The following is a 6,132-nucleotide window of genomic DNA, read 5'->3' on the forward strand; positions in this document are numbered from 1 at the left end:
ACACGTGTTTGAGCCTGGTCAGTTCTTCTTAAGTCAAACATGCAAGCGCCAGTGGTGTGCAAATGCCAGCCCCTTACACATTTGGATTTCTGGGGCAATTAATCTGTCACTTTTCGACATCTGATCAATTTTCTAATAATTGAACTTTCAGAGGAATCGGTAGACAATGGGTCTTTGTACTCCAGCCATAAAGAAGTAAAAACAAATGAATTTTCCAGGTCACAGAAGCTTCTATCACCAATGCTTCCGATCATTTTAGCTAGAAATCTTTCTAAATGTGTGAGATTCATAATGTTTTCCTAGTCTGCGTCTTTCTTTTAGAAAAACCTCACTGCAGATCCAGAAAAAAATATGGCTACTAGTCAGCCCAGTGCTTTGTACATTTAGAAAAAAGAAAATATGATTGCTGCATCTACTCTACGGGCCAAGGATGAGAATATTGTTAAATTACCATCCTCCTTATGGGTCCTTGACATGACTGCCTCTGCTCCATTCATAGTCGGCCTCTGGAATCAACATCCCACAGGCTCCTTCCTCATGCTTTTCTCACCTGGAAGTCTTGTCCTCTTTTCCTCTGTAACTCCCCCAACAGCTGCTGTCCACTTTCATAGCACATGTCTGAGCATCGCCAGGATGGGGCACCAGTCTTGACTGGCCCTTTCTAACTTTACCCTTTTTTCTTGCAGTCAAGAAAGCACACTGGAAAGCAAGGAGGAGTGATATTGTATGGATAATCTCAAATCTGCTCCGATTTCCTTTTTAGGCAAACCAACATGGTTGGAAATATACCTAGACTGCAACAGAGAAATATATTACTGGGGAAAAAATCAGTATTTGTGAATGACCTAACAACATACTATGACCTGTCAGTGTGTGCAGTGACTTCATGATTAATGTCCTTATCTTGATGAGCTGTAACAAGGCCAGATCATGCCCTTTCTTCCCAGAACACTAACTCATAATTTATGTGTTCATTTTCTGGTCTTTTATTCATTCCACAAGCATGTAATGAATATTTTACTGGGCTGACTGCTGAGGATACATGCTGACCTAGACCAAAAATCCTTTAATGTCAAGGAGCTCATATCTACTATGGGAAGTTAGATATGTCTGGGATGTAAGAATACATCTACAACTGGGATGTAGGAATAGGCAATGAATATAAATATAGATACTATATCTGATCAATGGATAGATAGTAGTCAGACAGTTGATGACAACTGGTGTGTAGAGATGCAAGAGATTATAAAGGGTCCCTAGCTATTTCACAAGAGAAAAGTGATCAAGGATGAATTAGAACACTTTGGTAGAAAGACAAAGGGGTTGGGAGATAGGCCTTCCCAGCAGCACCATAGCCATAGACAGCATGCAAGTCTAGAGCAGCAAAGAGGCAAACTGATTTACGGGTCAGTGTGGTCTGAAAATGCTCCATGGTTAGGCTCCTTTCTATTTTCCTAGACTTCATAGTTTTCTAACAATCTGCAGATCATTTAAGTGTTGTTTATCAAACCTATGATGTACTGGGCACTTTGCCTAGATGATCTTGTTTAATATTTGTAGGAATCTGTTTGATCAGCTACTTTATAGGGAAGGGCTCCAAGGCTTGAAGACCAAATCTGCTAGTAAGCAACCATTATCATTCAATTCAAGTTTGTCTGACTTCGAAACTCATGCATTTTCTGTTAAAACGAAGGCAGATGCTTAATGACTGTGCCACCTAGGCACCCCAAAAATTTTTCTTGCGATAGAACACCTGGAAATAGGGGCACCTGTGTGCTCTGTGGGTTAAAGCCTCTGTCTTCAGTTCAGGTCATGATCTCAGTGTCCTGGAATCAAGTCCCGCATCAGGCTCTCTGCTCTGCAGGGAGCCTGCTTCTCTCTCTGCCTCTGCCCTCCTGTACTCTCTCTCTCTCTATGACAAATAAATAAATCAAATCTTTTTTTTTTTTTTAAATAAACTGGTGTATCTTATTGGTCAAGAGGATATGGGAATTCTTTGTACTTTCTTTGAAATTTCTCTCCAGGTTTGAAATTTGAAAAAAAAATTTAATAATCAGCATTTACTTCTATTGTTTTTTGATTATTAATTCAAAGCAAACTTAAATGTGGTTGAATCTAGGGAGACTCCCTTTTCTTTTTCTTTTTAAGATTTTACTCATTTATTTGAGAGAGAGAAAACAAGTTGGGGAAAGGCAGAGGGAGAAACAGACTTCCTATGGAGCAGGGACTGCCAACACAGGACTCCATCCCAGGCTCCTGGGATCATGACCTGTGCCAAAAGCAGATGCTTAACTGACTAAGCCACTCAGGCTCCCCCAAATGTGGCTGAATCTAAATGGAAACTCTACTATATCCCTAGGCCTTAGAAATTATGAATGGGGCACCTGGGCTATATTAATTTTTTTTTTAATTTTTTTTTTTAAGATTTTATTTATTTGACAGAGAGAGATCACAGTAGAGGCAGGCAGAGAGAGAGAGGGAAGCAGGCTCCCTGCTGAGCAGGGAGCCCGATTCGGGACTCGATCCCAGGACCCTGAGATCATGACCTGAGCCGAAGGCAGCGGCTTAACCCACTGAGCCACCCAGGTGCCCCAATTATATTATTTTTAATGTTGTATGCACTACACTAAATACTGGAGATAACAGTTGTGAACAAGACTGAGGTGATCCCAGCTCTGAGGAAGCCTATGCCTTCATAGTGGGGGATGCAGACTTGCAAAGTAGCAATTAACAAGAAGGTCCTGTTCTGCTTTTTTTTTGAAGATTTTATTCATATATTTGAGACAGACAAAAAGAGAGCACAGCTGGCAGGAGGATCAGAGGGAGAGGGAAAAGCTGAGCAGGGAGTGCAACGTAGGGCAAGAGGTGATGTGACTCGTATTATGGAAGTCACAGTAAAATATGAAGAAGTAGAAAGATTCAGAACTAAAGAGCTATTTAAAAAGAGAGTGAAAGATTCAAGAAGTAAAAATAGACAGAGGCTGGTGAGTGATTAGTTTAGGAAGGAGATAAATGAAGATTTACACATATACCAAGACCTCGGTTTGGATATATCTGAATATAGGTGGTTTTGCACGTTGGTGATTCCCAAATAGAGATCCCAGAAGAAAAATGAGACTTAAATGGAAATATTATTAAATTTGAACATATTATTAAATTTGAACATACAGGAAGAAACAGTAGAGTTAAACTCTGTTTGCTTTTTATGTTCCCAAGCACCTAGTAACTGCTCAATTGAACAAATCCTTTAATGAATGAGCGAGCAGATGTAGGTATGGTTCTGAAGTCCGAGAGGGATTTGGGCTGAAGGTAGGGATGAGAGAATCATTAGCAAATAGTGTGTGAAGCCACAAAGCTGGAGGAGATTGTCCTTGGAGTGTGTACAGTAGGAACAAGGGTAGGAGGTAAGACAGAGTTCCGTGAAGGGCCAACATTCAAGGGAAAGACCAAGGAAGCAAGGCTAATAAAGAGGAAGCCTTGTCAGAGTGATATGAAGAAAACAGGAGGTGGCTTCACCAGTCAAGGAAGCAATAGTGCGTGTTCGATCTACAGATACAAACACTACTGACAGGATAATGAAGATGAGAGAAGAGTCCTTTTTTTTCCTTAAGATTTATTTTTTATTTATTTTAGAAAGAGCAGGAAGCTTTGCGCAGTGGCAGTATCGTAGCCAATGAGGTTTATCCGAGGTGTGATTATTGCTAATAGAAAGAGCAGGAAAGCACAAGTGGAGAGGGGGGAGAGAGAGAGAGAATCTTAAGTGGACTCCCGGCTGAGCATGGAGCCCCACACAGGGCTTGATCTCACAACCCTGAGATCATGACCTGAGGTGAAATGAAGAGTTGGACGCTTAACTGACTGAAACACCCAGGTGCCCCCAAGAAGAGTCCATCTTAACCACCAGAACAATCTTACATCCTAGTCAAGAACTTCTGGGTGGAGACGAGGGAACAGAAGCCAGAAGGCAGCGAGGGAGGTTGAAAGTGTGGAGGTGGAGACAATGAGTGTGCAAAACTCTTGCAGAATTTTGGTTGTAAAAGGGAAGGGAGATGTGGCAGTGATAACTGGAGATATTCTAGGGAGAGCTTTTGTCTTTTTTTGGTTGTGTTTTAGAAGAAGGATTTAGAGTTGGTGCTGGTGAGGAGGGTATAGATAATAATGGTGATAATGTTATTGTCCTTGTTGTTACTTGAGATAGGGAAACTGGAGTGATTTGAATGAAGGGAAGGAGGGAGAGACTAGTCCTTGATTCTGAGGATGGAGGAACGTGTGGAGAAATCTAATCCAGAGTTTGGGATTCATTTTTGAAGGAATAAAGGGCACATTTTCCCTTTTGTCCTGAGGGAAGGAAAGCAGAGTGAGTGCACGATGTAATAATTTAAGTACAGAACAGGCCAGAACCTAAAGGCATTCTCTTCTGGTGGCTCCCATTTTTTTCTGTGAAATTAGAGACTGCGCACATTTGCTGACGGCATTAGAAGGCCCAGAGGTTTTCGGAGAGGAGAGATTTGAAATAAAAATTGCGATGAGTGGAAAAGCAAGCTCACTAGGGCAAAGAAAGACTTGCCAGGCGGTGTTGAGAGTTCACCTGAGGCTGGAGACAGAGGCTTCAAGAAGGCAGCACTGAAATGTCCCAGTGTTCGGTTTTTGCCCAGTGAAGGTGACGAAAGGACAAAGGACAAAGGGTGAAAGGCTATGGCAGGAGAGTGATTAGAGTCCCCGGGACAGGACATCTGAGCTGGACCAGAAAGAAAATAAAGACAGGAGAGGGGCAGAAGATTGAGAAAAAGTAACTAGGCCACCAAAAAAGTAACTATTTTATTTTCTGATGTCAGAAGCTTAAGTTCACAGCCATGTCAGACAGAAATCTCTGAAAGGGCATAGGGAGGAAGGTCATTCCCTGACATAAGGAGTTATTTAAAATAGAGGGAATTTGGGACACCTGGGTGGCTCAGTCAGTTGGGCATTCAACTCTTGGTTTTGGCTGGGGTTGTGATCTCATGGGTGGTGGGACTGCCTGGAGGGCTCCAAGCTCAGTGCGGAGCCAGCTTGGGGATTTTAGTCCTCTGCCCCTCCTCCTCCCTCCCTCCCTCTCTCTCTCCGAAGTAAATAAATCAATCTTAAAAATACATACATACATATGTAATAAAATAAAGAGAATATGCACTTCATCAGTGCATATGAAGTCAGGCATTATGCTATGAATTGCACACATGGATTAATTCATTTGACCTTCAAAATAAACCTAAACGTCAGGGATTATTCTCCCTGGCTTTTTTTTTTTTTTTTTGTAAGACTTTATTTATTTATTCGACAGAGAGAGAGGGATCATAAGTAGGCAGAGAGGCAGCCAGAGAGAGAAGGGGAAGCAGGTTCCCCACCATGCAGAGAGCCTGATGCAGGGCTCAATCCCAGGACCTTGAGATCATGACCGGAGCCAAAGGCAGAGGCTTAACCTACTGAGCCATGCAGGCGCCTCTCTTTCGCATCTTTTTTAAATTTATTTTTATTTTTTCGGGGTGCCTGGGTGGCTCAGTGGGTTAAAGCCTCTGCCTTCTGCTCGGGTCATGATCCCAGGGTCCTGGGATCGAGCACCTCCTCGGGCTCTCTGCTCATCGGGGAGCCTACTTCCCAACCACCCCAACCTGCCTCTCTCTGCCTGCCGCTCTGCCTGCTTGTTATCTCTGTCTTTCAAACAAATAAATAAATAAATTTATTTATTTATTTTTATTTTTATTTTTACATTACTTTATTTATTTAACTGATCTCTATACCCAATGTGGGGCTCAAATTCACTGCCTTGATTTCTTTTTTTTTTTTAATTTTTAATTTTTAATTTTTAATTTTTTTTTAAAGATTTTATTTATTTATTTGACAGAGAGAGATTACAAGTAGGCAGAGAGGCAGGCAGAGAGAGAGAGGAGGAAGCAGGCTCCCTGCTGAGCAGAGAGCCCGATGCGGGACTCGATCCCAGGACCCTGAGATCATGACCCGAGCCGAAGGCAGCGGCTCAACCCACTGAGCCACCCAGGCACCCCTCACTGCCTTGATTTCAAGAGTCCCATGCTCTGGGGGTGCCTGGGTGCCTCAGTCGATTAAGTGTCTGCCTTTGGCTCAGGCCATGATCTCTGA

The 6,132-nt window shown here is 42.4% G+C and overlaps 1 pseudogene; it reads left to right on the forward strand.

Moving 5' to 3' along the window:
• Positions 1-3,644: 3,644 nt before the first annotated feature.
• On the forward strand, positions 3,645-3,731 carry LOC116575645 (annotated as a pseudogene).
• Positions 3,732-6,132: the final 2,401 nt, after the last annotated feature.

This window comes from Mustela erminea, chromosome 16 (genome assembly GCF_009829155.1).
Source record: "Mustela erminea isolate mMusErm1 chromosome 16, mMusErm1.Pri, whole genome shotgun sequence".
In the NCBI taxonomy this organism is placed as follows: Eukaryota; Metazoa; Chordata; class Mammalia; order Carnivora; family Mustelidae; genus Mustela; species Mustela erminea.